General features: G+C 46.3%; 1 pseudogene; it reads right to left on the reverse strand.

Annotated features, from left to right (window-relative positions):
• The window catches only part of LOC111976847 (solute carrier family 26 member 6-like), a 38,471-nt pseudogene that overhangs the window by 2,947 nt on the left and 24,617 nt on the right, over positions 1 to 10,907 (reverse strand).

Here is a 10,907-nt window from a genome sequence, read left to right on the forward strand (position 1 = left end):
ATCTCTTTTCTTCTTTCTCGTCAGCAGCTTCCCAATGTCAATACCGCTCTGTGTGAGGAAATGAAAGAGAGCGGTTGAGAGAGAACATTTCAGAGAAAARGGGCAGMTTGAGAGWAAGAAACACACACAAACACACACACTACCTTCTTCTGCAGTGCGTCCAGGTATAATTCAGCGTTGGTATAGTACACTGTGGTTGAGGAACGGAAGATAGTGATACCTGGGATCTCTTTTGCCTGCGGGACAAACCAACAAACAAACGGGAGGGGGGGTGTCAATAGACAGTCATCTAAAAGCTGCTTTAAACTCCATTGTTCACTTACCCATCKCCCCCTTAGTATGTATTGAGGTCCTCCGTCTCACCTCTTCGTATGTGTCTGTGTCCAGGTAGAGCTCAGTCCCAGGAACCTGCCCCAGAATAGAGTACCGTGGCCTGGGAGAGAAGAGAACAGGGATGTTATGCACTTTGAGAAGAAAGTGGGACACAGTACAGTTTAGAAARTAAACCTCTCTCCCTTCTACATCAAACAAACACAGACTCACAGCTGTGTTCTGAAGATGACAGTGAGCAGAGAGAAGGCGATGGATGCAGCCAGGCCCAGGTCCAGGTTCAGCAGGATAGTACACACCAGCGTTACCAACCACACCAGCTAGGGGGCAACAGAGATACATGTCATCAATAGGGGGAATACACAGCAACAAGGGGCCTCATTTATAAACAGTGCTTGTGCACAGAATATGCCCCAACACATTTATAAACAGTGCTTGTGCACAGAATATGCCCCAACACATTTATAAACAGTGCTTGTGCACAGAATATGCCCCAACACATTTATAAAAACTAAACTTGACGTGAGAATGTGCTTATCCTCACGCTAACTTCAGACCACGAGGACGCACACTTTCTAGTGGTTGAAGTATTGTATTACAAGAAGGCAAAAGTAGCCTAGTAGCCTTGTGCCAATGGGGGATATACACTGAGTGTASAAAACATKAGAAACYATATAATATTGAGTTGTACCCCCCACGCAGATATTTAGTGTTACATTTACGGTAAAAGGTTATAAATGATGGGGTTCTATGTTCACTCATATACGTCCAGTTAGGATGCAGGTCATAGATATGAAGTTTATGTCATGTGTTGCTCTCACCAGGTCCACTGTGTTGCTCTTCCAGAGTGCAGGAATGTCTAGGTACTGCTTAAACATGCCTTTCAGGTTTACAAACACTATGCAGGACAGGACAGCCTAGGACACACACACACACAATACAATCAGATCAGCGTGGTTGTTGTGTGTTTGGGGGGGGGGGAGAGATAAATACCTTGGTAACTCTCAAACAGTGGTCCCCAGTTGGCAGAAATGGTGATTCAAGCACAATCACTGAGAAACCACCCCGGCAACCTGGCACACAATTAACACAAACACACATCAGAAAGTGTGTTATCCTTGCAGAATATTAGCAGGTGGACATACAGTGCTGTTCGAAAGATTCAGACAGCCTTGACCTTTTCCATGTTTTTGTTTAACAGCCTTATTCTAAAAAATTGATTTTAAATTGTTTTTTCCCTCATCAATCTACACACAAAACCCCATAATGACAAGCAAAAGAACGTTATTTTTTGGGAGTTTTTGCATAATGTATAAAAAAAACAAAACAAAATAATTTTTGGACATATTTACATAAGTATTCAGCCCCTTACTCCAATACTTTTGTTAAGCACCTTTTGGGCAGTGATTACAGCCTCGATCTTCTTGGGGTATGACGTTACAAGCTGGCACAACACCTGTATTTGAGGAGTTTCGTCCCATTCTTCTCTTGCAGATCCTCTCCAAGCTCTGGTTCAGTTTTGGATGGGGAGTGTCCACTGCCCACAGCTTATTGTCAGGTCCTCCAGACGATGTTTGATCGAGTTTCAAGCCCGGGCCTTGGTTGGGCACTCAATGAATTTAAAAAACTTGTCCGAGCCACTCCCTGTGGTTGTCTTGGCTGTGTGCGTCGGTCGGATGTCCTGTTGGAGGTGTAAGCTCCAGTCTGAGGTCCTGACGCTTCGGATCAGGGTTCCATCAAGGATCTCTCTGTGCCTTGCTCCGTTCATCTTTCCCTCGAAAAGAACATCCCCACAGCATGATGCTGGCCAACCACCATGCTTCACCGTTAGCGATTGATGCCAGGGGTTCTTCCAGACGTGCGCTTTGTATTCAGGCCTAAAGAGTTTCAATTTATGGTTTAATTAGAGCAGAGAATTCTTGTTGTTTTATGGTCTTAGAGTCTTGGGTGCCTTTTGGCAAAACACCAAGCAGGCTGCTCATGTACCTTTTCCTGAGGAGTGGCTTCCATCGTTTTTATCTCTGACATGCACTGTCAAACTGTGGACCTTATATAGACAGTGGTGCCTTTCCAAGTCATGTCCAATCAATTGAATTTACCACTGGTGGACTCCAATCAAGTGTAGAAACATCTCAGGGATGATCAATGGAAACAGGATGCACCTGAGCTCAATTCGAGTCTCATAGCAAAGAGTCTGAATACTTATGTAAATAAGGTATTTCAGTTTTTTAAACTTATTATATACATTTGGCAAACATTTCTAAAAACCTGTTTTTCGCTTGTTCATTATGGGGTATTGTATGTAGATGAACGAGGAAAACATTTATTTAATCAATTTTAGAATAAGGATGTAACGTAAAAAATGTAGAAAAAGTCCAAGAGGTTCCTGAATACTTTCCGTGTGTGTGTGTGTGTGTGTGTGTGTTGTGGTGTTGTGTGTGTGTGTGTGTGTGTGTGTGTGTGTGTGTGGTGTGTGTGTGTGGGTGTGGGTGTGTGGTGTGTGTTACCTGTGGTCTCCCCCATGTTCTCCTGGATGAGGCTACGGGACATAGAAGCGGTGACAGAGTAGCATTGGAAGAATCCTCCCACTGTGTTACTGAGACCCAGAGCCACCAGCTCCTAGAGAGAGAGTTTGAGAGGGGGGAGATGAGAGGTATGCAGATGCCAGAGAATGCACTAATGACCATCATTTGACCACCACAAGTCAAGTAAGTCTTAGCGCATATTCAGACTATACTGAGTCCCAGCTGCTCCACAGCCCCCCTGTTGTATTGTTAACTGCAACTGGTGTAGTTCTCATCCATACAGATGTGGGATCTTAATKTGATYGCTCTTTTGTTGATARAAATGTTCCTGCTAAACAGGAAATGCAAACTTGTAGTGTATTCAAGGTTTAAAAAGCTTCTAMAGTTTGTMATTTCCTCTTTAAAATTTCAGACTTGATTTGACCTAACGTAAAATGTATTAACTCCTATTAAAAAATATCCATGAATTATAATCTGCATAATAATTTACATTTCCTGTTGCTGCAGGATTATTTTCCTGCTGTAGCAAACTGGCTTAAACTAAGATCCTACATCTGTGCTTGACTGAGCAGAGCGTGTCGGCCATTAAACATTCAGGACCAGAGAGCTGTCTCTCTCCTTCAGACCAGAACAACCTCAAGCATACCCCTGCCTACCTGCATAACTGTGTGCGTGCGTGTGTGTGTCCCACCTGGTTGCTGTCCACCTTGTAGCCGTGTTTCAGGCCGAAGGTTTTGCCCAAGGAGATGTTTATGGCATAACCCACTATGGCCACAGCAAACGCATCACCAACCACCATACCCCACAGACTGACGTCAGGTAGACTGGGAGACTTCAGCCTAGGGATGAAGAGGAAGAGGAGGGAAAGGTAAAAGAGAGAGGAGAGGGAGGACAGAGGGAGAGGGAGGGCAGACTTTGTTAATTTTGAATTTCAATTGCACTCCAGCGCACTCATCAGGACGATCCCCTATGTACACAGCTGTCTGAGACGAATGATTCTCCAATCAGCGAGTACTGGTAAATAAACAGTAAACACCCAACCATGATTCACCATTTGAACAATCAATTAACCCCTTCCTCAAATCCAGAAGGTATTCCTGGGTCATTCTGTTATCTTTGGTTAAGTCCCACTCTGCTCCGGTTCACTAGTCTCATTTTCTTCATTGTACAGAAAGAGGGAAATCAATTGTCATCCTCATCCGATCTTACTGATCTTACACATTTCAATCTGCGTATCACGAACGCATCCTTTCCCCTAGTGTATTCATCTCTCCTTTCCTTGTATCTTATATCCACGTCCGTTCCTCTCTTCAATACCCACTTCTCCTAAGTTCCCCTACTCAAGAACATATACACACACCACTACGTCCATTCCTCTCCCACACACACCAAATATCACACCAACATGTATGGTCGCCAGGGCTAATGGCTTCATCATAGTTATTCAGTCATGGCCATACTAGTGACATGTGTTGATGACATGATACCAACAAAGCATGAGCTGGGAGCCAAGAATCTCCCAGGCGATAATGTGTGGCCTTCCCCAGGGGGTGTCGTTGATGTTCTTGCTTTCTTGAGAGCATCACTCCCCTTCGCTAATCTGTAAGTCCCCCTTTCTGCAGCAGATTCTTGTATTGGTTCGAAGTCACCAGGGAGGTATCGTCCGTTTCGTGGTGTCTGGCCGACGTCACCACATTTCCGCCCCTACTGCCTCCCATGTAGCGCGCGATAGCAGAGCCCTAGCGATAACCCCGGTCCCTTGCTGCCCTACGACCAGAACGCCAATTGCAGTCGGATATTATACTAGACGTAATGCGGTCGGAATGCGAACAGTTGAAGGGCGGTTTCGGGGTCCCCTCAATACTAAGTGGGCAAGGCGAGTGAGCCGGTCACTGGGACCCAACCTGACTTATGAGGAGTCTAAATTCGATAGACAGGTTTCTATTACCTGGAAACTGTCGGGCTTTTACCCCTTGCAGTTCCAGGAGATGTTTCCATTGTACGATTATAAATAAGCAAATCATATCTCAATACAGGTGCCCGCGGTCATCAGGGAAAATTAGAGCCCTAACCCACCCAAGCGACCACGGTCCCAATCTCGTGAGGCACTGTGGCTGCCCGCAAACCCCCACTGCCCGGAGGACAGATAGTCTTTGGTCCCCCTGTAGTTTGGGTCCACCTCCTCCCACCCGGCTATCGAGGTTACGGGGGCCCCTGTTTCATCCCTCATACATACTTGACAGGATTTAGAGGTGTTTGGAGATTATAGGAGCTTGTTCTTTGCCCCAGACTAAACTTAGTCTTCGAGGTACGTGGGTGAGAGTACTGTACACGCTAGAACTCGGGAAGCGATGTGTCCAGCTTAGGCGTGGAGGGTACCAGGGGAGGCAGCTGTCGTTTCTGGTTGTGTGTAACCACGCGGTCAGTTCTTCTCTTTGGTACATACAAACGTTCTACTTGAATTATCTCAATGGTTCTTGTGTACATGGTGTGGTGTGTTGGTGCTGTGTGTTGTGCCGTGGCGTCGATGACTGTACAGTCTGTGTCGTGCTGACAGTGTGTGTAGTTGTGTAGGGGTGTTGAATTGCACAACACACCGATAAATGGTTGTAAGTTCTAGTCGTATGTGCTATGTATGTTACATCGATTGGTACAGTGTGGTGGGCCCGCAGGCGTGTTGATGTAAGAGTGTTGGGCAATTGTGTGTTGAGCCTGTGTATGGAGAGGGACCTCGTCCTCTGCGGCCCTAATCTGTGAATTGGACGTCGCACGGTTAGATGTCTTGGGTAGCCGAATTTGTCTGTGTGGTCGCGTCCGTGTGGCATCGGTTGTGCGTAATTGATGATAGCCGTGCTGAATGCTGCGACACCTACCCCGCCTCTTTTTTTTTGCCCTAGGACCTACTTAGGCCTTACCCTTATGTCTGAGCCGGGGCGCCTTTACCATTGTCTAGGGCATCTTTACTATTACTCTTAAGGGTAGTCTGGTGTCTCTTTAGGTGTGTTGTCATTAAGTGCTTTCTATGTTCTTCTTGTCTACCTGTCGCGTTCCGCCATGTCAATTTCGCTGACTGTGGAAGACAGTAAGACGAGAGCGGCCTGCAGTAACGGGAGGAAACATCTTCGCATGGGTGAAATAAGACAATGCGGTCAGAGGGCTTTAGGGAGATAAGAAAACACACCCTTAACTATACTACAGAGCGGTAATCCATAGACTCAGCTGTGTTGGCTGTCTGAGTCCACCAGCTAAATTGATCCCAGCGATTGTGATGGTTAAGCGTTGTTTGCTGATTCTTATGATTGGGAAAGGAGAGAAAGATGCAGTGATCACCCTGAGGGATTCGGGCCCTCCTCTATTGCCCATGTCGGGGACAAAATCAACGAGAACGAGTTGACGGAGGAGGAGGGGGGGGGTGTCTGTAGGAGGGCAAGAAGATCATCCAACGAAACAGTTCCTGCTTTTAACTCCTTGGGAGGTAACTATACATCCCGCTGTTTCTCTTCACCTTATAAAAGAATGTATCTCCTCAGGCAAGGCCTCCTCCTTCTCTCAACCTCTTGTATGTGTCTGTGTCCAAGGTAGATAGTCTCAGTCCAGGATACCTGCCCAAGAAATTAAAGTATAGAGTTGGCCTGTGGAGAGAAAGTGGCATGGAAAAGGAACAGAGAGGGTGGTACTTATGCACTTTGAGAAGAAGTGGGACAAGCAGTACCAATGTGTCCTAGAACGGTAGAAAATCCTACTCCCTTCTACTCAAAAACAAATACAGAACTACCACTAGTGGGTCTGAGAATGAATGACACGTTGAGCGGAGAGAAAGGCGTGGATGAGCCAAGGACGGCAGGTTCCCAGGGGGTTCGAGACAAGGATAGTAAAACATGGACGTTACCTCCTCCAGTTCACACCATAGTAGCGAGGGGGCCAAACCGAGAACCATTGTCACAATAGGGGAAAGACAGTACAAGGGTGCCCATACCTCCTCAATCTTTAATAGCCTACCGCTGCTGCCACAGAACATGCCCCCTAACCATTTATAAAACAGTTGCTTGTCACAAGACGATCGCCCAGGCCCAACCACATTGTAAAAACCATGAGTCTCGTGCACCTAGACATTATTGCCCAAACACATATGTATAAATGGAGACTACAACCTTATGACGTGACGAATTGCTGCCTACCTCCCAACGTCTAGACTTCGGACTACTGGGAGGCGACGCACACTTCTAGTGGCTCTAGCAAGTATTTTGTTAATTACAGAAGGCAAAAGTAAGCCTAGTAGCCCTTTGCTGCCAATGGGGGAATTAACACTGAGTGGTAAGCGACAAGGCATGAAGAAACCAGTATAATTTGAGATGTAAACCCCCCCGCCGAGATTAGCATTCCTTAGCTGTTAACATTTACGTGCTAATAGGCGGATTGAATAACCTCGATCGGGAGGACAGAGTGCGGGTGCGTTGGCAGTGTTCACTCCTGAATACCCCTCCACCAGGTTAAGGCCATGCAGGTCATAGATATTAAGCTTTAATGTCCATGTGTCTGCCTCCTCTACCAGGTCTCCCCCTTGCTGTCGCTCCTCTTTTACCAGAGTGTTTTCAGGCATTAATGTTATCGGTAAATGCTCTTGACCACACTTTGGTTTCAGGTAACTCTAACATACAAAGCACTTGCAGGACAGGACAGCCACGGAACCCAAACACAACACCACATACTACACTGTAAGAGGTAGATTAGGTGCGATTCGTACTGTGGTTTGGGGGGGGGGGGGGGGTGAGAGTAAATACCTCTGAGCTATTCTCAATACAGGTGTCGGCCAGTTGCAGATAGCGTGATCAAGTAAATAACTTTAGGGCGGAGGAACCCAGGGTCTCGTCGGCAACTCTGGCACAATGACACACACACATCAGCCATGAAAATGTGTTGTATGCCTGCAGAAATATTAACATTAGCAGGACCTGGGACTCCACTACGTGCCGTGATAGGGGCAAAGATATTCAGACCCCTTGACTTTTCCCTGTTTTAGTTAAACAGCCTTATTGGTAAAAAATAGATTAATTCAGTCTTTTATCTTCCCCTCATTAAATCTAACATCAATACTTCCACGTACATTGAATACAAACCTTCCCATAATGGGAAAAGAGCAAAAGCAACGTCTTCATTTCCACATTTATTTTTTGGCAATATTTTATATAAAAAATAAGACATTCCTTTGTGTTGTTTTTTGTGCATTTCACTCATTTAACTATTATTCAGACTTTAATTTCAATCCACTTTTGTGTAGGCACCGTTTTGGCAGTGTGGGGATCCTACACCTCATGGAGTCTTCTTGGGTATAGCGTATACAGACGCTTGCGACATCAGCCCATTGCATTCGCATGCCTGTTTTGAGCGAGTTTCTCGTCTTTCCATGATTTTGCTCATGCAGCTCCTCACTACACAATCCAGCCTCTTTCAGGTTTTTGGAACATGGAAGAGTGTCAACTGCTCATAACAGGCTAGATTTTTCAAGGCTCTCTTACACGCAGAGTTTTATCGAGTTAAGTCCGGGCCTTGGCTTGCGCGCGCCACTTCAGTGACGATTACCAAAGATCTTGTGCCGAGCCCCAATCTCGTCGTTGCTCTCTTGGTTCTGGTGCGTTCGGGTCGCGCCTGTCTCTGTTTGGCGGGTTGGACAGCTCCCAGCTTCTGAGCTCTCTGTAGCGCCATTCCCTGGGTGATCAGGGGGTTTGACATCCATCACGGATCTCTCTCGTTGCTTGGCTCGTTATGCTTTCCCTCGGAAGAACTATCCCACAGAACTGATGCTGGCCAACACATGCCTTCACCGAGCGATGATGCCAGGGGTTCCAGACGTGACGCTACTGTATATCACGGGCTAAAGATGGATGTTCAGATTCATGGTTTAATCAGAGCAGATGATATCTGTTGTTTTATGGTCCTTGAGGTCTTAGGCTGCCTTCTTTGGCCAAACCCAAGCAGGCTTCATGTACCTTTTCCTGAGGAGTGGCTTCCATTCTTGTTTTTATCTCTGACATTGCACTGTCAACTGTGGGCCTTATATAGACAGTGGTGCCTTTCCAAGTCATGTCAATCAATTGAATTTACCACGGTGGACTCCAACAATTGGTTAGAAACATCTCAGGGATGATCAATGGAAACAGGATGCACCTGAGCTCAATTTCGAGTCTCATAGCAAAGAGTCTAGAATACTTTATGTAAATAAGGTATTTCAGTTTTTTAAACTTATTTTATACATTTGCAAACATTTCTAAAAACCTGTTTTTCGCTTTGCTATTATGGGGTATTGTATGTAGATTGAACGAGGAAAACATTTATTTAATCAATTTAGAATAAGGATGTAACGTAAAACAAAATGTAGAAAAAGTCCAGAGGGTCTGAATACTTTCCGTTGCTTGTGTGTGTGGTGTCGTGTTGTGTGTGTGTGTGTGTGGTTGGGTGTGTGTGTGTGTGTGTGTGTTGTGTGTGTGTGTGTGTGTGTGTGTGTTGTTGTGTGTGTGGTGGTGTGTTGTGTGTTACCCCTGTGTCTGCCACTCCAGTGCCTCCCTGGATGAGGCTACGGGACATAGAAGCGGTGAACGAGTAGCATTGGAAGAATCCTCCCACTGTGTTACTGAGACCAGAGCCAACCATTCCTAGAGGGAGAGAGTATTGAGGGGGGGATGATTGAGCAGTAATGCAGATAAATCAGCCTAGAGAATGCACTCATGACTTCATTGACCACCACAAGTCAAGTAAGTCTTAGCGCATATTCATCAGACTATACTGAGTCCCAGCTGCGTCCACACCGCCCCCTGTTGTATTTGTTAATGCAACTGGTGTAGTTCTCATCCACATGTTCACAGATGTTGGAGTTCGCTTAATTTGATCCTCTTTTGTTGATAGAAATAGTTGTCTCCTGCTAAACAGGAAATGCAAACTTTTGATAGTGTATTTAGGGAAGGCCTTTAAAAGCTATTTCTAAAAGTTATTAAATCATTCCTCCTTTAATACATTTCAGACTATGATTTTGACAAGTAATCACTCATGTATTCAAACGCTCCTATTAAACAAACTATCATGAAACTATATAATTGCTATTTAATTTCGGCTGTTGCGCTGCAGCGATTTTATCCTGCATGGACCGACAAAATACGGTCTTAAACTAAGATCTTCGTGCTTGACTGAGCAGAGGTGTCGGCATAACATTCAGGACCAGAGAGCTGTCCTCTCTCCTTCAGACCAGAAACAACCTCAAGCATACCCCTGCCTACTGCATTAACTGTGTGCGTGCGTGTGTGTGTCCAACCTGGTTGCTGTCCACTTGTAGGCCGTGTTCAGGCGGGAGTTTTTGCCCAAGGAGATGTTTATAAGGCATAACCACTATGGCCACAGCAAACGCACTCACCAACCACCATACCCCCCAGACTGAGTCAGGTAGACTGGGAGATTTCAGCCTAGGGTATGAAAGAGGAGAGGAGGGAAAGGGTAAGAAGAGAGAGGGAGGACAGAGGAGAGGGAGGAAGAGAGAGAGGAGGGGGGAGAGGGAGGTGAGGAGGGGGATGGAGGAGAGAGAGGGAGGGGAGAGAGAAGAGGGAGGAGAGGGGAAAGGGAGGAGAGAGGAGAGGGAGAGGAAGGAGAGAGGAGAGAGGATAGAGGAGAAGGGAGTAGAGGACAGGGGAGAGGGAGGACAGGGGAGAGAATGGAGGGGGAAAGAGGAGAGGGGGAAAGGAGGAGAGAGGGAGGAGAGAGGAGAGAGAGAGAGAGGAAGAAGAGGGGAAGGAGGAGAGAGATTGAGGGGAAGTGGGATGAGAGAGGAGAGGGGGGAGAGAGATTATTACGGGAATGATGTGGGTCAAGGACAGGAGATGTTGTCAAACAATGTAAACATGTATTGCATACTCATATATACTGGCCCCTGTCAGACCCTTCCTCCATTACTGCCCGTTCCCCCCAGCTCCAGCTGCCTCCTTCCCCTTCAGGCCCTCCATCAGTTATGCCATGTCCGACCTTCCTCCTTACTGCCATGCCTTTGTCAAGACCTCCTCATTAGCTGCT

This window comes from Salvelinus sp. IW2-2015, linkage group LG17, assembly GCF_002910315.2.
Source record: "Salvelinus sp. IW2-2015 linkage group LG17, ASM291031v2, whole genome shotgun sequence".
Classification (NCBI taxonomy): Eukaryota; Metazoa; Chordata; class Actinopteri; order Salmoniformes; family Salmonidae; genus Salvelinus; species Salvelinus sp. IW2-2015.